Below are 25,944 nucleotides of genomic sequence, written 5' to 3'. Positions count from 1 at the left end.
GATCACACGTTTTTTCCTGTGGGATGCTTGGGTCGGTTTCCTACAGGCTGAACCCGTCTGCCTGGGCGCCCCACGCTGCCTGCCTCCTGGGCACTGCGGCGACGTGGACGGATGTACGCTTGTCTAAGGTTCGGTGCGTGCAGTCAGGATTCTGCACCAGGAATGGTCCATCAATGAGGGAGAGTCCTCCCTGGCAGAGGCTTTGGTGCCTCCCATTCCGGGCACTTTCAGACTTTCTGCAGGAAGTGCTGTCCTTGAGTCATTCTGTTTTGTCCCAAGGCTGCTGCGAGGAGGGGGACAGGTGAGCACATGTTGGACGGTGAAGATATGTGGGACGCCGTCAGTCCAAGCACAGACAGCCACAGGCCCCGGCTGCCCCGCTTTCCCTGGCCCAAGAAGAGCAGCCCCCAACATGCTGGGGCACAGTCCCGGCTCAGGCGCGGCCTAGAGCGCACTGCAGGGCCCCAACACCCTGCCTTAGTTTTCACCTTTGTTCCCTCCTGCTTTCCAGCTTTGGAGTCCTCGTTAAGAGGGACTCAAACCAAGGCTATAAACACAACACCTGCATTCTCTTCCAGTCATTCATGATTTTCTTTTTTACACACGAAGCTTACCGCTTTTACTTTTTCCAACACTTTTTAAAAAAACAAATTAGCCTTTTATCATATGCTGAAGCCCCATCAGTAACAAGCCCAGTTCTGCGTTTGACTCTGTTCAATGGCTCTTCCTTTACCTCCTAAAACGATCCTTTTGGTAACCTTCAGTGAAGAGGTGGCTTTAATAAATATATTCTCCAGAAATCTCCAGAACCTTTGCGTGGCTCAGGGTGAGAGGTGCCACCACGATATAAGCAGAACAGCTGAGCCCTCCTGGTGGGTGCCAGGTGCAATCTGCACAGACCGCATGCGTGGGAGGCATGGAGTCAGAGACGCTTCCTCAAAATGCATCCCCTGTCTCCCTGTGGACAGGGCCGGCTTATGCAGGCCACTTGCTGGGCTTGTGGGGTGATAGCCAGAGGCTGTCCGCAGCAAGCCGCCGGGCCTCTTGTTCCACTTGGCAGAGACCCCAGAAGGAGCCAGAGGGCAGCCTTAGAGCCTGGGGCCTGGCCCAACGGCACAGCTGCGGCAGGCCATTGGAAAGGCGCGAAGACGATGAGTGGAAAGCCGGGGGCACGAGGAGAGACCTCGAGAAGCGGCTGTTCACCTGGGAGTCCTGCATTTGCTGTTTGTCTCACCCGGCGATTCTGAAACCAGGTTTTTATCCGGACCTCTGAGAGCCTCTTCCGCTACAGGTGCTGGCGATGCCGGAACACGCCCCTCCAAGGCGCAGACCTGCTCCGTGGCGAAGGCTGGGCGGACACTAGGGGCCCACCAGGGGTCTGGCTCCTTACTCAACCCAGCCAGGGTCCTCTCCGGCGCAGGCAGATTTGAGGACCTAGCCTACTTGATGCTGACGGCCTGAGGGGGCTCCCAGGTGCCGGATATCTGGCCCGAGCCAGGGAGGCTCTCCCAGGAGACGTCAGCAAGCCTGTGGGTGTGCGTGGGCCCTGAGCGGCTGCTCTAGGAGAGCCAGCCCACCAGCCAAAGCTGAAGGCTGTTGTCGGCCACGAGGTGGGGAGGAGGAGAGACACCTGGCGGTCAGGTGGGCCAGAGGGAAGGCCGGGCGGGGCTGGCCAGGCGCAGGATCCACAACATTGCATATATTTTAGATCATTACTGAATAATGCACAGAAAAAATATAACAGATTATTAATCGGGATTCCTCCAGGTAAAAACGGATGTTTCGTAATGGGACACAAATATAAGAGGAGGAGCAAGAAGTAAAAAAATTAAAAATTATTTGTCCTATATTAAGACACCATGTGTAATATAATTCCACTTGTATAAAATGATGTGTTTGTATGCATAAAGAGATGCATGAAAAGATGTTCACCGAAATATTAATGCTGCAAATTCAGAGAGGTGGGATTTAAGATTTATTTTCTTGCTTATGGTTTTCTGTTAATGTTTGATTTTCAGTGAGCATGTTATCAGGTATATTATTGATGGGGACAGAACAATAAAGGTATTTACATTACAGATGAAAAGAAAGAAAGAAAGAAACAGGCCAGGTGTGGTGGCTCTTACCTGTAATCCCAGCACTTTTGGGAAGCCAAGATGGACAGGATCATTTGAGCCCAGGAGTTAGAGACCAGCCTGGACAACATGGTGAAACCCCGTCTCTACTAAAATTACAACTATTAGCTAGGCATGGTGGTATGTGCCTGTGGTCCCACTACTTGGGGGACTGAGATGGGAGGATCACTTTAGCCCAGGAGGCGGAAAGTTGCTGTGGGCCAAGATTGTGCCACTGCACTGCAGCCTGTGCAACAGAGTGAAACCCTGTCTAAAAAAAAAAAAGAAAAGAAAAGAAAAAGAAAAAAAAAGAAGAAAAAAGCTGAAAATTAAAAAAAAAAAAAAACCAAAAAGGAAAAGAAGAAACATATGGAGGAGTGTTCACCCTTCATGCCTTCATGGAGATTCTGCTCTGGCTCCAATACACTCTTGTACCTCTGCGTTGAGAAACCCCAGTGAATATGTACCCAGCCTACAGAGGAACAGACTGAATTGGAAAATTTGATTTCATGAGCTTTTGAGTGAGGCTCTCATTGACGTTTGGCGGCCAGAGAGCTGCAAGAACTTTTGGCACAACCAGTCAATACTATCACATCCGCCAAAGGGAACATAGTAATGAAAAGAAACAGAATCAATCTTTCTCAAGTGCAACAGAGGGAATGCCCAGCCACTGACTGCCGGGCCTGTACAGGCTAGTGTTGGGATCCAGGGTCAGTTACCTGGATTCAGACCCTGTTACCACCTCTTAGGTTTTCAGTTCCTTCATACATAAAAACGGCATAATAATATAAACTAGTGGAGAGGGTAGTTATGAGAATTAAACATCAATGTACTCTACTTAAAACCATTCCTGCCTCATTGTAGATGGTCAGTGTGTTAGCTCCTATGCATGTGTGCCTGTCATTTCAGAGAGAAAAATAAAAATATTAAGTTGAAACATTTCCTTTATTTTTTATTATTTAGTTAGTGATTTATATTATTTATTATTTATTTAGTGATTTATAGTCAGTTATTTAGTTATTTATATTTATATTATTCAGTTATTTAGTTATTCAGTTAGTTATTTAGTTATTTAGTTATTTATATTTAGTTATTATTTATTTAGTGATTTATATTCAGTTATTCATGGCTTACAAATCCACGTTTGAGGAGAATGCTACTTTGACGTCACATTAAATATTTAAATTTTGAGACAAAACTCCAGAATATATCATTTATGCAACAAATACTCAACCCCACGATGTCTGGGTGCTGTTACCTGCAGGATCAGGTTATCTAGATATGATAAAACTTGGTCTTTATTCGCATCTGCAACAGAAGAGTTTCAGTTTCCAATTTACACTTAAAGCATATGCACTAGTTTACAATGTTAAAAGCACATTCTCTCCTTATCGCAAAGCACCTTAGATTGCCAAGAATAAATACCAAATGAAAAAATTGGTGTGAAAAAATGTTCCCCAAGTTGGTGCAAAGGTAGTTATTGATTACTATCCTCTGAGGTCTCTAGAGGAGGCTTTTGCGTCATAGGTAACAGAATAATATGAAAAGAAAATTGCAATGCATTTGAGGGTATCTAAGTCATTCCTAGTCAAGAGGTAATTTTCAAGCAGAAAAGCTGTTTTCCTGGTCTACCATCTTGTGCGTATGATTTAAAACAAAAAGCTCTGTCGCCGAGACTGGAATGCAGTGATGAGATTGCAGCTCACTGCAGCCTTCGCCTCCCAGATTCAAGCAATTCTCCTGCCTCAGCCTCCTGAGTAGCTGGAATTAGAGGCACCAGCCATCATGCCTGGCTAATTTTTTGTATTTTCATAGAGACAGGGTTTCGCTATGTTGGCCAAGCTGGTCTTGAACTCCTGACCTCAGGTGATCCACCCGCCTAGGCCTCCCAAAGTGCTGGGATTACAGGTGTGAGCCACCATGTCCAGCCGTGCATGGTCCTTCTTTAACTTCTCTTTAACATACATAAGTTTTCTATCCTCTAATACAATTCCCTGTCTTGAAATCCAGTTTAAGGTTCTTAGCTGCTACCTATTACCCCATTCACAGAAAGGGCAAAGAACTTGTCACTACATTTGAAATTGAAAGAGTTTTTACCCTACTTTCCAGTGGCATCATTATTCACAAACAATGGAACAATCATCTTAAGCATCTGCTACCTCAGTGTTATTAGGATTACTCACAGGGTGGCATCGGGTTGGTATCACTTCTGTGATGGAAAATACTCTAAACTAACACCTTCTGGCTTCTCTTCTCTCCACATTTATTCCACACCAGGGAACGATGCAAAACATCTGATTGGTTATTTAAGAAGTGTTCCTCAAACTTTTCACTCTCTCTCTCAGAATTCCTGCACTCTGAAAATTCATTAATGACTACTAAAAGCTTTTAGTTGTGAGGGTTAACATTTATTGATGTTTTCTGTGTTAAAAATTAACACTGAGAACTACATTTAAGATAGCAATAATAAGTATATGTTAACATACATAATATTTTGCGAAAGAAAAACTATATTTTTCCAATAAAATATAATAGGAAAACATGGCATTGCTTTACACTTTTGCAAATCTCTTTAATGCCTGACTTAAGAGAAAGAAAATAAATTTAATTCAACTTCTATATTCAATCTTTTTTGCAGTATGACTTGCAATGCAGTTTCTGAAACATTCTATCATACAGTCTTGAGAGAAAGAGAGTGAAAATGCAAAAAAGTTTTACTATTATTATAAAAATCATCATGAACTCAGGGAACCTGGGACAGTATATTGAGAACCACCAACTTAGGAGAAAGATGTAGGCATGGGTCTCTTGGCCACTTGGTCCCCTCCCTTGGGAGCCTACCTACCCCTAGAGAACACTCGTTTCAGCTTCACTTCATCCTGCCTGCAGTTCTCCAGTGCTGACTGGGATAGGTAATTCTGTCCCATTCTGGGCTTGGCTTTTGAAAGTCCTTCATTGCCTACACCCCCTCAACTGTGTGATCCAACATCTCCATCCAACATCTATATTCCATCAAGAATAAAATTTGAGTTTTAGTCTTCATCTGCCTGACTCCTTTGTCTTTCTCTCAGTTACTATTATAAACAGCACTGATTTTCATTTTAAAGGTAGAGCATGGCTTAACTTTGTTTTACCTGTCTGACTAGAACTAATGTTCTCATTCCCAGACTGTACCAATTACTTGATTACACGATATTCACACTCGTCAGATGTTAACCCAAAGGTCTTTCACGCTCTTAGACTCCAAAAGGTGGCTTCTTGAGGAAACTTATACCAGGACCTGTATCTCCACAACCCCCACCTGGGGGAGCTCCGAGGACAAGGAGATGAATATACATATATGTGCTCTGAAGAAAGGTGTGTTTGCATGCATTGCTGGACAGCATAATAGAAAAATCAATTTGATTCATCTCTTATATTTCTGTTCTAAGCAGCAATCTTGGTCCAACTGCTAGGTACATCATGCTACCCCAAACATGTATGTACATTGGGATAGTATTTACTATGTGCAGATGCTACTGGAAGCATTTTACCAATAACAGCTCATTTATTCTTCATAATAATCTAATGAGATAGGTACAGATATTATTCCCATTTTACAGACAAGGAAACTAAGGCACAGAGATGCTAAATAACTGCCCAGTTGCTGTGCTGGGACTCAAACTCAGGCATCTGGCTCAGACTCTACATGCTTTGGGATCCAGCCCTACCCTTACCGTGGAGGTTCTTGCTCTGGAATATTTTGTATAAATCTCCTGAGTAACCACAATTGCACTGACTCTGTCCACCCTAGCCTTTTCTTTTGTAAACTAGACATTGCTCCCCATCATCATATATGTGGCTCTAAGTATCTCTTCCATAACATCTGCTTATTCCCCCTTCAATGATTCCCTTCAGCTAAGATAAACACCAAGGGGCCACCAGCACACAGGCCTTCCAAACCACCCAAGAATTGGCTATTGTGACATCTAAGCCTTCTACACATTTTTCGTTGGGTGATATCAATTAAACTATTGTAATATTCAAAAGGACATCAATATACTGTGCAACTTGCATTTTCAATTTCAACGTCCTATTGAAGCACTTGATAGCCCTCCATGTAACAGAATCATAGACAATAAAAATGGTGGCTATTGTAATAATTCAAATGTTTATTTTCAGGCATAGTGAGTGTCCTTTCCCTGGTCTGAAGTTTCTCATTCACCCTGCTGGGGGTGAGCATTACTTTAGGATCCTAGACAATTCTTTTATCTGTCTTTTACATTAGACCCTCAATCCAAGTGAACTTTGAAAATACATCAACAGCTGTTAAAAGAAACACTCACCTCCCCAGTTAGGTGCAGTGGCTCACGCCTATAATCCCAGCACTTTGGGAGGCTGAGACAGGAGGATCATTTGAGCCCAGGAGTTCAAGACCAGGCTGGGCAACATAAGGAGACCTTGTCTCTACAAAAAAAAAAAAAATAAACTAGCTGGATGTGGTGGTATGTGCCTATAGTCCCAGCTACTCAAGTGGCTGAGGGGGAGGATCACTTGAGCCCAGAAAGTTGAGGCTCCACTGCGCTGTGACCACACCACTGCACTCCACCCTGGGTGACAGAGCAAGACTCTGTCTCAGAAAAAAAAAAAAAAAAAAAAAGGAAAGAAAGAAAAATCCCCTGTTATAAACAGATACTAGCAACCGTATGTAGAAACACAATTCTGATCTAATGAGAGAGACCAAGCCAGTTTGTGTTGACAATTTGCAAAGTGACCCATTGAGCCATTCTGCTCCAAGGACCAGCTCACCTTTCCACCCTTTCTGAAGCCTCCCGAGAGACACACTCCACATACTCCCACCCCACCACATGGGAAATCTGATTTAACAATCAAAGAATTTTGGAGACATCCTTATTAGTTATGCTAATTCAGGTTGGGGAAAAAAATAAATGTATTACAAGAAAGATTATTTAAAACCCAAATATATATGGTTTAATTGGCCATTTATGATTCATCAATAGTTTGGTATTTCTGTAACATATGAGAGTTGCATGCATTTGGGGTAAGAAGTGTTAACAAGCTAACAAGCTCCTGAACAAGATTCTGATAAAATTTACACTTCTATAACTGAACCAAACCCTTTATTTAAAAAAAATAACCAATTTAGCTGTCAACATAAAATATTCATTTTGTCATTCATGTAAGTAATGATCCCCAGCAAATGAGATAGTTTAATTTTCAATGTGAATTTCATTAGTTACTTTTTCTTCCTCCCTAGTTCCAGGCAGGATTGTGACAGCTGTCCAGGGGCCCTAATTAAACATCGAAACTGGTTCATATTATGCCCACCAAAGCACTTTTAAATCATCACCTAAAAACAGCCTTCACCAAACAGTTCATCAAAGCCTGCAGCTCCTGAACACGTGCTCCAAAACCTATTTACGTGGGCCACCAAGTTAGGAACCTTTCACACTCGCAGGTAGGGAAGAAAAGGCAAGCAGATCAAAGATATTTGGGCCACCCACTTCTTTAGTAAAGAAATAGCAACTACAACTTTCAGATAAGCAAGCTGTCTGAGAAAACATTTCTTCTTGGGCCCAGCCTATCTGTTCACGGGGCACAAGGGTAGTTCTCAAGAGTCAGGCATGAGTCTTTCTCAGACCTCCCAACCTGCCCTCACCTGCCAGTCAGGAAACAGCAGCAATCCGTCAGACTGTCAGACACACTTGAGAAATTCAGCGACATTGAACAGTGAGTCTATTTGGGAGCTGACAGTGCCTTGCACGTTCAGTCTCTTCAGGATGGTACTTTGACTGGCTATGGTGGTGCCAGCTTCTACATTTTGATAAACTTTTCCCAAAGTCATAAGTTCATTCTACCTATAGAATTTTTAATACAAAAACTATCCAGGCATGGTGGCGCATGCCTGTAATCCCAGCTACTCAGGAGGCTGAGGCAGGAGAGTCGCTTGAACCCAGAAGGCGGAGATTGTAATGAGCTGAGATCACACCACTGCACTCCAGCCTGGGTAGCAGAGTAAGACAACTTATGAAAAAAAAAAAAAAAAAAAAAAAGTTATCTGCCAAATAGCAGAAGGCCATTCCATCTCAAAACAAAATAATCCAACAAGGAGTATAAAGTTTTATTGCTTTCCTTGTTACTTCCTGTGACCAAAACTGAGTCAATGGGACCTGATGCAGGAACTTTGTTGCAAAGAAAACTGAAAAAGAAAACATCAAAAAACAAGTTATTAGAAGTCAGACAATATACATCCTATTACAGTCACTATTAACACCATTCTTCAAAATCTCATCACTCTTTTTCTGCAAAACAGGGGGAAAGTTATTTCAATCTGTCCGTATAAAACTGCCTCCATTTTCTGTAATGACAATATTGACTTGGGATACCAGACAGATTTTGTTTAGTGAGTTGGCTGGGGTTTTCTCTTTGTAACAAGCTTTTAGTACTCTAAGACCTTCCGTTTTGTGAGTTTTGGTAGGCTTACTTTGCAGGAATGAGTTAGGGTTGCTCAATATTCTAGGGGAGTTGAGGCAAGATTTGTAAAGAGATATTGGTGGGTGAGGTAGGCAGGGTTGGTGAATGATTGTGTCCTTATAGCAGGTTGATTAGATTCTGGTGGGATATTGATCTGGATTATACTTGTTGAATGGGTTGTGATAAATGGATTATGCAAATTATGTCTTTGGCAGTCCTCTAACCTTAGAGACTATTCCCAAATTTTAGCAGAATACCCTGCTTTCTACAGCTTCCTTCCTCCTTCCTCTCTCTCACCTTCTCCCTTTCTCTCTCTCTCTTATGCCCTTTCACTAAGTGATATCCAGAAAGTACATGGATATTTATGAGCCCTTTCTTAAGACAATTTTGCATTTATTTCAAAAATTTTACATACAAGGAAAGATGTTGATTTATTTAAATTAGTAGAAGAAAATTCTGCAGAGTATCCACTTCAACTACAATTCCAATTACTTTTTTCCTTCTGTCATCACAATCATCTGAAAATTACAGAAGTCTCAGCACCAAAGTTTGCAAACTCAAGAAACGGAGTGTTTTCACTAATACATACTTTAAAAATAGAAACAAACATTACTTTAAGCCACCTCATTTTAAAGGTAATACAGATGGTCCAAATATATTATTCAGAATTACTATTTTATAATAATAAACATATTGTGCCACAGTGCTATTCCTAATAAGTCACTTTCTGATAATTAGATTTTTCAACACATGTTTCATTAGAGTAGGTTCTGCTGTACCTTTCAGTGGACACAAATTCTTCCCCTCAGACCTGAGCTTTTCAATACAATAACCACTAGCCATATGTGATTATTTTAATTTAATATAAATTAAATTAAGCATTTAATTTCTCAGTTGCACTAATCACATTTCAGAGGCTCAAAGGCCACATGTAGTTAGTGGCTACCATATTGGATGGCACGGATTATCAAACATTTCCTTTATTGCAGAAACTTCTGCTAGACAATAGGATGTCTTAGCTAAAGTCATGAGTTCTTTCACATCAGAAATCATGGCTAGTCTTCAGTAGGAATAGAGCAATTTTATAAGACTATAACATTTAGTCCTAAAGCATTCAAAGTCCAATTTTCTCATTCCATTTTACAGTTACAAATTTCTCTGGTTTTGATTTAAAAATTACCTGACCATATTTGCTCTCTCCCCAACTAAGCTGGAAGCCTTTTAAGAATGGGGCCACATATAAAAACCCATTGCCTACCAGATTAGTAAGTACAAAACATTTTTTAATGTCTTGAGTTGAATTAAAGTGTAACATAGCCTACCTACTTACTCCAATGCTATGCATTGTGGGCACTCAATTTATTACAGCAACCCCTTATAGAAAGGGCACTGGTTGCTTAGTGAAGCAAAGGAGGGACAGTAGGTGCCATGTCTGTGTTCCGGGAATGTAAACTCCCCTTTGCTCCTCCTGGGAGCCAAGTCACAAGGAAGAAACTCTGAAACCCCAATCTCAGTATTCAAAAGCTGGGAACTTGTTTAATTTTCCAGCCAAAAAAAAAAAAAAAAGTTCTCAGCTTCACTTGATAATCACTTCTTTGACACTGAAATGTATTCATTCTAAAAATGGTTATTAAAAACCTCTTTTATGCCAATAATTTTGCTTGACAATGGAGACAGGAAGGAATAAGGGAGGAAGATAACAAACAAGCAGCCAACCAATATTTTACTTAAACCTGTGAAATGCTACAATAGAACAGAACTCAGTGGTCTGATAAAGGATTATGAGAGTGAGAGGGCAAACCTTAGATTCAGGTAGCGGGATATGCATCTTGAAAAGTTGGCATATAAATTGAGGCCAGTGGATGAGAAGAGGTAGCTACACAGAGCCAGGTGGAAGAAAAGGCAAACGCAAAGGCATTGCATTTTGGAAGACGGTTTGATCAAGGAATTAGGAGGTAACCAGTGTGGCTCAAGATAGTGTAGAGAAAAGTGAAGGAGGTGAGGAAGGCAGTGACCATATCATGCCATTTCATGGCCATACTGCACATGGCCTTATTGACCATGACAATCGAGATTTTAAGTGTTTTGAAAAGCCCCTGAAATGTCTAGATCAGTGTAATAATATAAAGACTGGATGAGTGAGTGGGTGTGTGAATGGATGAATGAACCTACTTAGTCCTGAGAAGCAAGAGTATTTAAAATGAAAAAAAAAAAAATCATATTCTACCGTGAGGCATTTGCTTTCCTTAAATAAATACTGCATTTCCTCTTTATTCAACTCTGCTTTTTCTTTTGGATTAGAGGAAAGATACATTTGATTGGGACTTTGGAAGTGACTTAAAGATATATCTACATTCACTTTTTAAAGAAAGCAACATTAACTGGAAGGCTTCCCTGACCCCTTCAGGCAGAATCAGGTCTTCCCTCCTCTGTGCTCCCTCACTGCTTAGCACATTCCTCTATGGAACAGTTATCACTTTGAATTATAAGGAAGTATTTTAACAGGCTGTGAGCACAATGAACACACCTCTGCCACTGCACCTGCTAACTCAGCACCCAAAACACAGTTGGTCCTCAATAGATGTTTTCAAAAAGAGTAAAAATAAGAGAAGTAGATGGAGGTCTTCTTAAGTAAATGCAGACTCAAAACCCAGTTTCTATGCTAATTAGTACTAAAAGAAGATTAATTTACTGTCTCTGTAATCAGCTTCTCTGACCTGATTATATATTGAAGTCCTGAGCATCTCTGCTAATATTACTATTTATGCAGCATGTAAATTAAGACAACTCTTAGAAAACTGAGAGGTTTGAATTCCTGTTCTATAATACAGGGCTTCTTAATTAATTCAAAGTACCCTTTTATCAATAATAACCTAAGAAGCACCAGTAGTTTTGTTGAGCAGTTCCTGTTCTGTGTCCAAAATGTAATATTTGATCCTCCTGTCCATGGAAGGTAGTGAGGAAAAGCATTCTTATCCCTACCTCATAAATGAAAATATAACCCACCCAAAAGAAAATTTATTTAAAGTTACCCAGCTTGTATGTGGAGGAGCCAATGGTACAAGAACCTATTTCCTAAGATTTTTCTTCTTTCTTTATGCCACAATGCCTGGATCAATAGTTTTCAAGGTATATCCTGGATCAGCAGCAACCTCACCTGGGAAATTGTTAGAAATGCAAATTCTAGGCCCCAATTCCAAACTTAACTGAATCGAAAACTGTGGTTGGGGGCTGGAGGAGGAGGGAAGGGAGAACCAGCAATGTCTAACAAGCCCTCCAGGTGATTCTAAAGCACACTGAAGCTTGAGAAGCACTGCTCTAGATAATGTTTTTAAAAAGATTAATATTAACAAAAGATTCGAGCTCTATATGGAATTCGTTTCATGTAATACAAAATTGCTTAAACTGAAGTTAAAATCCTGCCTCAAATTTTAGATATATTCATTATCAATTCATAATTTATTATTTTGCTAGATTGTCAAGTTAAACTGTTTGTGCAAGGACATAAAATTTTTGCCTTATGTAATACTATTAAGCATTTTGTCACAATTTTCCAATTATAGTTAAGGTTGAATGAAGTAATTGTGATAAATTCAAAATTGCACTTAAACTTAATCTGATCCCATCAACATTAATATCAACTTTAGTGCCTATAGCTTGACCATCACACTTAAAAGGGCAAAAGAATGTAGCAAAAATTATACTACAGGGTTCATTTGAGGAAGAGATGTTTATTGGTTAAATAGTGAAATAAATGGAAAAGATAATGCAATTTTCCATATGTATGCCAAATGAAATCTTTGCTGAAGAAATTCATCCAAAAACGAAACTTGGCAGTTTTCCCCTGGAGAAATCAGCTCAATTTTTTGAGGGTGATGGAGTCCCTGAATGATCCCTGACTTACTGCCTTCAAGCAACTGAGAGCTAATCAAAGGTCTACGAAAGGGTCTTAGAAAGATTCTACTTGCAGAGATAGAAGCAGTATGTGCTATTAACATATAGAGCAGAACAAGCCATTGAAACTGTGTAGGAAAAGGAACAAATAGTCTTCCAGTAGATTTCAATTATGAAATATTCTTAATTTAGGGGAAAATTGCTTAAAGGTGGTATGCTAATGACCTTAATGCACTCCAGCATCGTTACACAGCAGTATTTGTGGTCTAAGTTGAGAATTTGGGATCTTCATTTTGAACCTTTACTACATTTTTTAAAGAAATTCAGATGTGCTACTAAATGAGGAAAAGAGATCAGTGTCAAACCTCGAGCCGACTCACAATATTTTGGAGCTGATGATCCAGGCTAAACATTATGGGCTTTTTACATTTATGCCTTTAAACACTTTAGCAACGAAATGGCTTCCTTCTTCTGCTTGCCTCTTCTTTCCCTCACCTTTAAATATCAGGAATTTCAACAAGCTGTTAATACTCCTTGATTAACTTTGTCAGATTTTAGTCTGTAAATCATTTTCATGGTGGCACATTGCATTCTAGGACAGGTTATCAATTTTGTGTCCCAATGACAGTCTTGTCCTTTTCCACATACACCCTTTTCTCTCTGCCCAAGGAGAATTGATCCTAACCATAAAGTGGAAAACTATTTGAGGAAAGTGGCTAAAAGGTTTGGGTGCCAACAAGCACAAAAATCTGAGCTCAAATAAACACCTGTGATTACGTATAGACTCCGCTACAATACAATGTCTAGTATGAAGTTAGCCCCCAATTAAAATTGAAATAGGTGAAAAATAATAGTAGTTATGTCTTTTATTGATGTACTTCTGTGTACCATGCCCATTTCTAAGCAGTTGACCAACACTCTTATTTAACCTTCATAACAACACTTCATAGATAGCTGGCATCATTTCCATACTACAGCTGGAAATTGTGCACTAACAACAAAAGCAGGGCTTTTGGGAGAAACTCCAAACCCAGCTGTTCCTGACTTCAGAGTCTATGCTCTTTTTACTACACCACAATGAACGAAGGAATCCAGTGACAGTTGACAGAACACACATGTCTACAGCTCCTTTACCCAAAACAGATTGATTTGGAGGAGGCTCATCATTAATAAAATGTCTCCTTCACTGCCCTGGTTAAGGTTATGATGTTGCCAGCACTGGAGTAAACTCCTCCTATGAGTGAAAGCCTCTTTTCTCCCAGATGCTACAGTGCAGACTGTTTACCTGAGATGGGACCAGAAGAACCCAGTTACATCTTCGATTGAGTGCAATAATCGCTGAATTTCCATAAACAAGAGTGGGCAAGGAAAGGCGTGGAGCAAGAAGTCCTGAGGAGGATGGCTGTTTGGGCTGGGGAAAACAAAGGCCATTATGAATGCAGGGAATCTCAGAAGAAACATAGGTGGTGGAGTAGGGGCTACTTTGCCTACTTGGACAGTTTGCTCTTGTTCAGCAGTACTAATGATATTTGCAAGGCCAGACTCAAAACTTCCCAAAATACCTAACTTTTTTTTCAAGTCACAAAATTATTAAATCTCCCTTTGTCCTCTTAAAGAAAAAAATAAAAACTTTTATGGTACTGAAACATAAGTCCAAGAAAAGAGAGTGCCTCGATTATTCCTTTAACAAATATTTATTGAACATTTCTTATATGATAAGCACTGAAAGAAATTTAAAAATGAATAAGGCCATCCACTTTGACAATCTATTTGAAGACACACCTACATGAACAACTGCAATGTAATTCAACAGAGGCCTTGCGCAAGGCCCTACTGGAACAAGAAGGGAGTTGCATACTTAGCCAATCTTGGAAAAATTTCACCAGAGAAAGGACGTTTGAGCTGATATCTAAGTGCAAATTTCCAGGGGTGAGACAATATGTGGCTTGTTTGGAGAATAGTGTGAAAGTCCATACACACATAGAAAAAGTTTTTAATTTATTTAAAATTGTCTAACATTTACTCTTCAAAGCCCTTTATATGCATTGGCTTACTTAATCTTCAAAATGTCCAAACCAGATTTTACAAATAAGAAAACTAAGGTTCAGATAAGCTAAATAACATGTTCAAGATTTCACTTGAACAAAACTAACACACAAACTCAGATAGCCAGGCTCTAGTGCATAAGTTCTAACCACTACCTAGCACTGCCCACACTGCTAACACATGCAGATGGAAATGTAAGTTGTGAAAGACTTTATATATCCTGCAACAGAGTCTGAGCTTGATAGTGTGTGACCACCAAAGGTTTTGAGGCAGGAAAATAACACAATCATATCGTGGTTACAGAAATGTTACTCCGGGGTCAGCATAAAGAATGGATTGGAGACCAAGGAAACTGAAAGCTAGAAAACCTGTTAATATTTTGTTTCAAAAGCACAGGCAAGACAGACTGAGAGTTTTAATCGTGATGATGGGTCTGCATAAAAAGAAAGAGAATAAAACGATATTCAGTGGTAGTACTAACAGTGGTTGGTAACCCTGGGAACACTACGTGGAGGGTGAGGTGAAGATCAGAGTCCAGGTTGACACAATTTCTAGCCTGAGTAACCGAAGACATAGTGAGAATCCCGTGGTCAAGCATTAACCAAATCAGAAATGTGAGAAAGGGGAAAACTGGTTAAGGCAATTAGTAAGTTCACATTGGAGTACGTTGAGTTTGAGGTAATCCTAGAAATCCAGTGCTTTAAGGAACGGTGATGCCTAGAAATATGAATGTGCTTGTCATTGTCTTGGATTTAGCCGAAGTCATGGAGGCAGGTGAACTTAGTGGTGATGATAAATTTCAAGCAAAGGTGGAAGAAGAGATCTCTTACAAGGTAATCCTTGGGCATGAGAGCTGAGAAGAGGAAAAGACTCAAAAACAAAGAAGGAAGAGAGGAAGGAAGGAAATGAGTAAGGGAGGAGGAAAAAAGGGAAGGAGAGAGAGAAGAAGGAAAAGAAGTGAGAGAGAGGGTAGGAGGAAAGCACAAAGGGAGGAAGGAAAGAAGAAAAATTGGGGAATAAAGGAGAAAATTTTAAGCAAAATAAAGAATCTGATCATCTTAAATTTCTGAAATATATTCTCACTCCAGGTAGAGATTTGACTTGTAATTTCTCCATATTTCATTTTCTCTTCCATTAATTTGAGTGATACTTTAAAATATCATTATTTTAGTAGCTAAATAATTTAAATTGTCTATCATTTACTGTATTATTTTCAAGTAAGCAACAAAGACATCTTCTTATGTGCACATTCTCAGGCAAAGCCAATAATTCCAAAAGATAATCTTTTTTAATGTTCTTTTTGTTGTCTTCTTGTTGTTGTCATTGTCAGCTATTTAATTAGGTTTTTCTTAAGACATTTAGAACACAAATTTGTGAGGATAAATTCCATTCATCAGGGCAAACACAGATCACAAGTAGCCCTGGAGCTGAGGAATAGCTTTGATTTTTGGTAAAATTTGTGAGTCCACAGCTTTCTGTTCAATCTTGCACTGCTCTGTAATCTCGTATTTCTCTTTTTCTGTATCAAAGATCTCAGCTTCCTGGTGTCTGGGCTTCCTCAGCTGCTTCTTCTTGAAGTAAACATCAGTAAGATGTTTTGGGATTTTTCATATTGCATATACCAAGGTTTGTCACAGACTTCAGGGAAAACCTGAAAGCATTACAGAAAAACAAAACAAAACAGGAAATACTTCCATGTTGAATGTGCTTAGGCATTTTCTACCTTTGTTTTTCAATGAGAGCAAGTTCAGATCATTTAACAAATGGTATTGGTATGTATTTTTCAACACAGTGAAAATTGCACCAATTAAGCAAGCACTGACACTTAACAATTCTCAGCTTGAGACTTGTCTCCACTAATTAAAAGAGATGAATATTTCTATTACTGATAAATCACTATCATTAAAAGTCATATTTTTCAAACACAAAAATGCTAGACTTTATTAGAAATACTTTTTCAACGATATAAACATGAATCTGTATGTATGAGAAAAGTATACATACTTTAACACTATGGCAAGATAAGCAAAACTTGCACTTAATATCCAAGTCTCTTCTTGTAGTGTACATGAGTCCAGAAACAACCAGAGCAGGAATCATCTATGAGTGTCATAGCCAGCACTGGCTAATTTGACCCCAAATGCATAGCAGTGGTTTAAAAGGCAGAACCACAGAAATGAGTGACAGCTCCCTTGGTTATCTTCTTTCTTTGGCTATTTGTCATTCCACCAGTTGGATTTCAGTGAATACCAAAACTATTGGTAATACAAGTACTACAAGGGGTATTATTTTGCACTTAAATTTTCAAATATTTTAAAATAAAATTTTAAATATTTGACATAGAGCACAGGTACAGCCGTATTGGCAATGTCATCAACTTAAGTGGTCAGTAGCTTTGGCAGCTATAGCAGGTTGTAATCACTCATATAATATGATCTGATTTATGTGTTTAAAGGACCACGAGCTTCTGTGTGGACAATGAAGTGAAGGCAAGTCAGAGAATCCAGTAGGAGGGTCTTCTTGTACTGGTACAGAAAAGATGATGGCCTAAACTAAGAGTGGGAGGTGGAAATGAAAAAAGATAGACAGATAAAATAAAAAAGGTTTTTGGTTTTTTGTTGTTGTTGTTGTTGTTGTTGTTTGTTTGTTTGTTTGTTTTTTGAGACAGAGTATTACTCTTTTGCCTAGGCTGGAGTGCAGTGGCAAGATCTCAGCTCACTAAAGCCTCCGTCTCCCAAGTTCAAGCGATTCTCCTGCCTCAGCCTCCAAGGTAACTGAGATTACGGGCATGCGCCACCATGCCTGGCTAATTTTTGTATTTTTAGTAGAGACAGGGTTTTGTTAGGCTGGTCTTGAACACCTGACCTCAAGTAATCTGCCCGCCTCGCTCCCCCCAGCCCAAAGTGCTGGGATTACAGGTGTGAGCCTCTGCAACTGGCCCAGATTGGTGGTATTTTTTATAGTCAGCTGTGCATATGTGTTAATTGACTGGATGTAAGAAAGCAAAGCACTGAATAATAAATGGGATGCTGGATAAATGGGATGCTGCTTTCTGAGATGATAAGAGTTGTATGAGCAGGTTTAGGGAAAAACTTGTGTAAAGTTTGAGATGCTTACTAGACATTCATGTGGATATCAGTTCTCTCCTACATTAGGTATTGATGATAATGTGTAATTTGGAGAATTGTTGTGGAGCATAGAAATAATGTATTTAACTCACCTAGCAGACTGGCTAGGTTATAACAGATGCTTAAAAGCAGTGACTATGTTTGTTATCATTGGAAATGCACAGAAAGTGGGAAATGTTATTGGGACTAGTAGTTGAGAACAGTCAGCAATATTGATTTAGATTTTTTTTAATCACCTGCGTAGCATAAGTTCAAGTCAATAAACCTTTTGAACACCTACCATACCCCAGGTATTGTACTAAGTCTTAGGAATAGATATAAGAATGACGAAGACAGAATCTCTGCTTTCACAAAACTTGGGTCAAATTACAGAAGAGAATGGAATGCTCGAAGGGCAGAAATTATAGAAAAAAAAAAAGAAAAGACTGCAACTTGGTGGATACTTTGTCAAACATGCAAGAAGAAAGAGGAGCCAACAGAGGAAGCAAATACAAACAAGGGAAGAGACAACCAGTATCACAAAACCTAGACAAGCTTCGAGATGTTGCCTCAAGAGGAGGGGTGTGTTTTAACAATGGGGAGTTGATCAACAAAGTTACCTAGAAAGAAAGTGAAAGATGAATCAAAGCTAAGAAAATGTCAGAAGATTAAAGGCAACTTTCACCATTTGTATGTACAGTGAAGAGATCAGAAACTAGATTGCCTAGGACAAATGACAAGGCAGTTAGTAAGTAGTGTCCTCTGGGACAAAGAATGTATCATAGCAAAAGTTTGGCAGCATAAGGAAAGAAAGAAATAAGTACAGCTCTCATATAGCAAAACCTAATACTTAAGACTCAAGAATATCAAGGACACAGATGAAAGATTTTCATCCTAACTCTGTACCTGAGAGAATCTAAAAATTAAGCCAAGATCACTTTATTTACATAAGTGATATAATTTATCTATCTATAAATACATATACACAATTAAGGACCTCTTTTAATCAATTTTCTTCACCTTATAAGGAAATTGGATCAGTGTAGCATGAATTCATGATTATAATTTCAAAAAGAACATCAAATGTTATGTTCTCCTACTTAAGCTTTTCCTTCCTAGTAATAGATCAGAGTAATGTTTTATTGCAAATTTAAAAGAGCCATAGAATGCTGATTCTTTATTCCTGGTTTCAATATTAACTGATGGCATGTCTCTGGACAAACAACGGAACATTTACAAGCTTCTATTTTCTTACTTATAAAAGATGGTTGGAAATCTCCTTCATATTTTAAAAAAAAGTGGCGGGGCGGGGGGCGTGAAACTGTCTCAGTGTGAGGTTACGGTATGTAGAAGAAGAACCATTCTAAGCATTTAACAATTAAGGAAAGTCCTAATTTGAAAATCAGTAAGCCTGATAATCCCAGGTTTTAGATGCTGGCATAAAGAAAGACACGATCAGGTTGGTAGCCTGATTCACTGCTGGGTGAGGTCACTGTCAGAATAGACAGAGAAAAATGACACAACTCAATGTGCAGGAAAGTACATAGGCATGGTCTCCAAATCACCAACGGGAAAAATCGAGGTTAATGTTTCCACTATTAATTGAGTTATTAGTTTACATAACTAATTGGGTCACAGATTCGATTTAACATGCACAGCTGGTTCATAAAGATATATAAAGATATGCTCATTTTCAGCAAAAGATAGGCAGATTACTATTATTTTTAATGATTATATTAAATATTTCAACAAATAATAATAGTCAATTAGATGTTTACTCTGTACCAGGCACTTCTAAACACTTTGCATGTGTTAATTCAACGCTCACAGCCATATGAGGTAAGTCCTTTCATAACCCCCATCTTTTGTTTTTCTTTTTTATGGAGACAGTCTTACTCGGCTGCCAAAGCTAGAGTGCAGTGGCGCCATCTCACTGCAACCTCCGCCTCCCGGGTTCAAGCAATTCTCCTGCCTCAGCCTTCTGAGTATATGGGACTGCTGATGGACATCACCACACTCAGCTAATTTTTTGTATTTTTAGTAAAGACGAGGTTTCACCATGTTTGCCAGACTGGTCTCGAACTCCTCACCTCAGGTAATCCACCCACCTCGGCCTCCCAAAGTGCTGGGATTACAGACCTGAGCCACCATGCCCGGCTCACTCATCTTATAGGTAAGTAAGTTAGACATAAAGTTAAGTAATTTACTCAAGTTTATCCAGAAAGTAATTGGCAGTCCTAGAATTTGAACCCAGGTGGTTTGGCTCATGATATTTCACCTTAACTATCACTCCATACTCTCTGCTATAAATATGTATCTGTATATTATTAGCATTGTACTGTGCACTGCAGCACAATAGTGAACAATGTAGACTGGGTCCCTGCCTTCATGGACCTTCTAAAATAGTAGAAGATATAGACAATAAGCAGTTGAAACATAGTATGCTAATGGTTATAATAAAGGAGAGATAGTGTCCCTTGGGAGCACTTAGCAAGAACATAAGTTAGATATTTTTGGTGGGAGAGGATATATCAGGGAAGAGTTCTTCGATGCAATAAACAATGGAAAGATGAGTAAGTGGTCACCAGGAGAAAGGAAGTTGGAGATGAAAGGATGAAGAGGGGGAGTGAAAGAGTAAGAATGTCCAAGGGAAAGAGAGAGCATGGAGCCTGAATTGAAAAAGCTATTCATACTTACATATTTGGAGAAAAAAGAGAAGAGGTGGGAGATGAAATTAGAGATATGGGCAGAAGCCGTATCTCATATGGATTTATACCATGTTTAAAAGTTTGGTTTCTGTCCTAAATCCAAAAACAGTGACACGAAATGATGTTAGAAGAGAAAATGAAATGATGTACAAAGATCATCATTTGTTGTATGGAGCCTGGATAGCAAGAGGACAAGAATAAAGGCAGCAGGGCCAGTTAGCAAGTGAGTGCCATTGGGGAAGTAAAGGGTACTAATAGCGGCCTGATCTAAGGAAGTGGCAAGTGGGAACATGAGAAGGACAAATTTAAGAGGTATTGAGGTAGGAAGCACAGAACCTAGGGACAGTTGTAAGGAGAAGTAGAGAAAGGGCTGTCAGGATTCACTATGTTGACAAATGTTAGGTGGTCTTTTGTTTTTTGTTTTGTTTTGTTTTGTTTTCTAGCAGGGCACAGCTTTCTGGTGTAGAAGTAGAGGATCCAAATAGCTGAATTTAAGCAGGGTTGGGATTCTGCAGGTGTGTGAAACGCTGAAGCACATTGGGGGAAGTTGCTGAAAAGCGAACAATTAAAAGAATAGAGTATAAAACCTAATTTAAGTAGGGAAAAAGAGAGATAAGTTAAAAGGTAAGGGGTTCAAGGAATTGGAGGTCCTTATTAGGCTGCAGAAGAGATGACAGTGAGTTAGAAAAGAAAAACATATGGATTGCGGTCAGCAAATTGAGATGTTGAAACATCAGAGTTGGAGCAGTTCAATAGTACACAAGATCCAAAGTGAGGCTGAAGCGATGACATGACCTATGATAACACCAGGGGTCTAAATAGTGAATAGTAACTACATAATGGAGAAGGGAGAAAAACATCAAACACAGAAAGGGTATCACCATAAAGTCAATGGGATGTCGGATCAGAGAAGAGGTACACAGGTGAATGAGGAAGCGTATTGGAAAAAAAGATGTGTATGTCTGCTCTTCCCTCCCTTCCTTTGCCCTCCTTTTCCCTCCAGTGGATGAGGTTTGGTGATTTGATTGCTCTCAGCAATAGCACAAAAAAAGTATTTTTACCTAGTATCCAAGCACTGAGAATCAAAAAGCCCAAAACCCAGTGTTCATAGCCTGTTCTCAAGAAACCTGAAGAACCCTCACCCATGCTACCACTTAAGGCTGCAGACCTGTGAAACACTGTGGTTTCTGCATAGCACATACAATTACATAAATCACAAAGGTCTTTATGCAATCATTCATTCAAAAATTATTTATTGAGTGCCAACTATGTGCCAAGCAGATGTCATCCTATCTAGTAAGAAGCTTAGACCTTGTCTCCAAGGATTTTTAAAACAACCATTCCAGCCTGCAGGGTAAAGAATCATGCCTGTGATAGTCGAAGAAAAGACACCACACTGGCAATGAAACTGGTGAATTAATAAATAAATCTAATCTGTGAGAATTTTTTGTGTAGAAATAAATTACCCACTTCTCACTATTCTTTTCTTGTGCTAATACCTTGAAAAATATAACTTGGACAGTATAAACATGCAAAATTGTTGGCAGTAGGAGAGAATTTTTCTATTTTTCTTTTTTTTTAATTGAATTTTTTTTAATTTTACTTTAGGGTCTGGGGTACATTTGCAGGTCACGCAGGGCCATTGCATAGGTGCATACACAACCAGATGGTTTCCTGCCCCTATTCCCCCTTCATCTATATCCAGCATTTCTCCCCATGTTATCCCTCCCCACCCTCCCTCACCCCCCGCTGTCCCACCCCTAGCCCCCAACCCCCTGCTACCCCCAGTGTGTGATGCTCCTCTCCCTGAGTCCACGTGTTCTCATTGTTCAGCACCTGCCTATAAGTGAGAACATGTGGTGTTTGGTTTTCTGCTCTTGTGTTAGTTTGCTGAGAATTATGGTTTCCAGATTCATCCAAGTCCCTACAAAGGACACGAACTCATCATTTTTAATGGCTGTGTAGTATTCCATGGTGTATATGCACCACATTTTATTTGTCCAGCCTATCATTGATGGGCATTTGGGTTGGTTCTAGGTCTTTGCTATTGTCGACAGTGCCGCAATGAACATATGTGTGCATGTGTCTTTGTAATAGAATGATTCATAGTCCTTTGGGTATATACACAGTAATGGGATTGCTGGGTCAAATGGAATTTCTATTTCTAGATACTTGAAAAATCGACACACTGTCTTCCACAATGGTTGAACTAATTAACACTCACACCAACAATGTAAGACTGTTCCTATTTCCCCACATCCTCTCCAGCATCTGTTGTGTCCTGATTTTTTAATGATCACCATTCTAACTGGCATGAGATGATACCTCAATGTGGTTTTGATTTGCATTTCTCTAATGACCAATGATGATGAACATTTTTTCATATGTTTGTTGGCCTCATATATGTCTTCTTTTGAAAAGTGTCTGTTCATATCCTTTGCCACTTTTGAATGAGTTTGTTTGTTTGTTTCTTGTATATCTGTTTTAGTTCTTTGTATATTCTGGATATTAGCACTTTGTCAGATGGGTAGACGGCAAAAATATTTTCCAATTCTGTTGGTTGTCAGTTTGCTCTAATGATTGTTTCTTTTGCTGTAAAGAAGCTCTAGAGTTTAATTAGATCCCATTTGTCTATCTTGGCTTTTGTTGTCATTGCTTTTGATGATTTAGTCAAGAAGTCCTTGCCTATGCCTATGTCCTGGATGGTTTTGCCTACGTTTTCTTCTAGAGTTTTTATGGTGTTAAGTTTTATGTTTAAATCTTTAATTTAAACATAAATTAAATTATGTCCTGGATGTTTTTGCCTACATTTTCTTCTAGAGTTTTTATAGTGTTAGGTTTTATGTTTAAATCTTTAATCCATCTGGAGTTAATTTTAGTGTATGGTGACAGGAAGGGGTCCGGTTTCTGCTTTCTGCACATGGCTAGCCAGTTTTTCTTTTCTAAAAACAAATATATTAAGCACAGGAGAAGAATCATAATACTGTATATGTAACCCAAATAAGTCAAAATTTTAAGTAAATAACTAGTCATATATATAATATAAAAACCCTAATAATTTAGATATGAGACCATATTTGTATTATCTCCTTCCCCAATAACAAGTAGAAGATATCCAACCCACAGGATCACGAGGTCGACAGATCGAGACCATCATGGTCAACGTGGTGAAACCCCGTCTCTACTAAAATACAAAAAAAAATTAGCTGGGCATGGTGGCACGTGCCTGTAATCCCAGCTACTTAGGAGGCTGAGGCAGGAGAATTGCCTGAACCCAGGAGGCGGAGGTTGCGGTGAGCCGAGATCGCGCCATTGCACTCCAACCTGGGTAACAAGAGCGAAACTGCGTCTCAAAAAAAAAAAAAAGAAAAAAAAAAAAAAAGAAGATATCCAACCCACAACAGTCATGGAAAAAGCTAGTCCTTTTTTTCATTTTCCAAAAAAATCACCCTGAAAATTGTTTACTAGTAGAATGATTCAAATTCCTCTTCTCCATTGATAGTGGATTTTATTTTAGTAAATTTATAAACATACAGCTTATTAAAATGTTTAGTCTCAGTAAAGCCTATAGAACATCAAAATAATTTTAATGCCAAATAGATCACAAAAGAAAGTAAAATGATTTTTAGTTATACCAATATAGCTACAGTATTCAGCTTAAAGCTATAGGAAAAGATGTAATGTGTTCTCTATCTGCCTGCTTATCATCTTATTTGCCAAAATCCAACTTGAACACATTATTTTACATCAAGCTAACATCATTTTAGCAGACTAAGACTTGTCCTACATGTTACTGAATAAAGTATATGGCATCTGTGGTCTTCATAGAAATAATAATGAGGAAGAATCTCACATACGTGTGTATGCATTTATGATTTACATATATACAGACTTATCACACACCCCAAATAGAACATAGATTTCTTTCAGCTACAGCAAGAAATCAATGGCCCGCCCACTAGCATGGCTAAAATATTAAACCACTAGGTAGCTTTATGTGAACTTGAGCGTGATTGTTTCTTAGTTATGCTTCAGAACCTCATCATCATGTGCATGCTTTCTACAGAAGCGGAAACGTGGATGCTGTGGGTCAGTGAGCATTCCTTTCCAGGGTGCTTCTGAGATGAAGCCCCACGATTAACACAGGGCCCTTAATGATGGGCGGGGTACTAAGCATTCCAAGATTGGCCTGGATTCCTGCCAGAAGGGAGAGAAAAGGGTCTTTGTATGTGGACATCTGAAGGGCGGGCATAAACATGTTAGTTGATACTTAACACCCAAAACCAGTGCCAAAACCGTTAGCTCCCCTCAATAGCCTACTCTGGTTTCAACTGTCCGCGACAATGGAGCAGCCACCTCAATATACAAAACTTGCTCTTTAAACATCCTCTGAGGAATTCCCAAAATAGCAGCTGTTAGAAGCAAATAGACTCTAATTCATTGACATTTGCAGACCATTTAATGTTTTTCTGGTGACGTTTCCATTTTTTTTTTTGTACCTACGCCATCTATGCATTTTTAATAATTACCTTATAGATTACGTATGCAATCCCTCCAGGCACTTGAAGAAGGAGCCCCGGGATTCATTGTCAGATGAAATTGTTAGTTTTTACGGCAAGAGGCCCAGCTAATTTATGCAGGGAATTTTTCATACGTTTTTCCTCTGCTCTCCCTTCCCTGCTGTCCTCGCGCCTTTCTTCCTCAGTACATTAAGAGATTCTGATGTGCCTGCAGCAACATCCGCCGGTGGTGGCTGACTGTAGAGATGCCAGCCAGACTTCCCCGCAGAGGAGCCAGGCCATGTGGGCCGCTTCAGCAGAGCCTGCTCCCTCGGAATCCCCTCTGGGATCCCCCTTCCACCAGAGCTGAATCTAATCTCATACCTTCAATAACTTTTGTGGGCTCAGTTTAGTTTCCGGCAGACAGTTATCTGTGTTACATAAATTCCACATGAAAAGTAAGCAACCTTCTATCTCTAGAGAACCATTGGCCAGGCAAGTTACTGCTGCAGAGGCAACTCCACAAACCGGCTTATAAGTGGCCATGTACAGCCAGATAAGAGAATAAAATGGTGTATTTGTGGTGCAAAGGGCTTTGATACCCCTCTCCCCAGGTTTATTCATGCAAAATATTAATAGTAACTCTACATTAAGAGGCCACTGGGAGATATATATGTGTGTGTGTGCATGTGTGTGTGTGTGTGTGTGGATATATATATATATGACAATCTGATAGATGACAGATGGTTAATATATTTTTTAATAAACCAGGATGTAACTCTGAAATGTCAGTTTTCAACAAGCAGCTTGAATGTGTCTCGTATAGGACATTAGCATCAATGTGGATGCTTATTTAGGAAGGCAAAATCCTTGCAAGCATCAGCAGTTCTAAATAGATAATTATTCCTAATGAGGAAATCATTTAATGGGTACAACTACAAAACAATATTAAACATGAAACTGTTTAATATATTTATAAAACTAAGTCTCTCCAAGAATACATATAATAGAGTTTAAATTTCAATATGATAATACATAACTTGGATATTACTAAGATGCAAAACTTCATTACTCTTAACTACCTTTAATAATTTTTTAATCA

At 39.3% G+C, this 25,944-nt stretch overlaps 1 pseudogene; it reads right to left on the bottom strand.

Moving 5' to 3' along the window:
- Window positions 1-821: 821 nt before the first annotated feature.
- On the bottom strand, window positions 822-25,388 carry LOC101044232 (homeobox protein VENTX pseudogene; annotated as a pseudogene).
- Between the last annotated feature and the right edge of the window lie 556 nt (window positions 25,389-25,944).

Source organism: Saimiri boliviensis, chromosome 4 (assembly GCF_048565385.1).
Source record: "Saimiri boliviensis isolate mSaiBol1 chromosome 4, mSaiBol1.pri, whole genome shotgun sequence".
NCBI classification, from domain to species: Eukaryota; Metazoa; Chordata; class Mammalia; order Primates; family Cebidae; genus Saimiri; species Saimiri boliviensis.
This window is presented reverse-complemented; position numbering and strand designations above follow the sequence as displayed.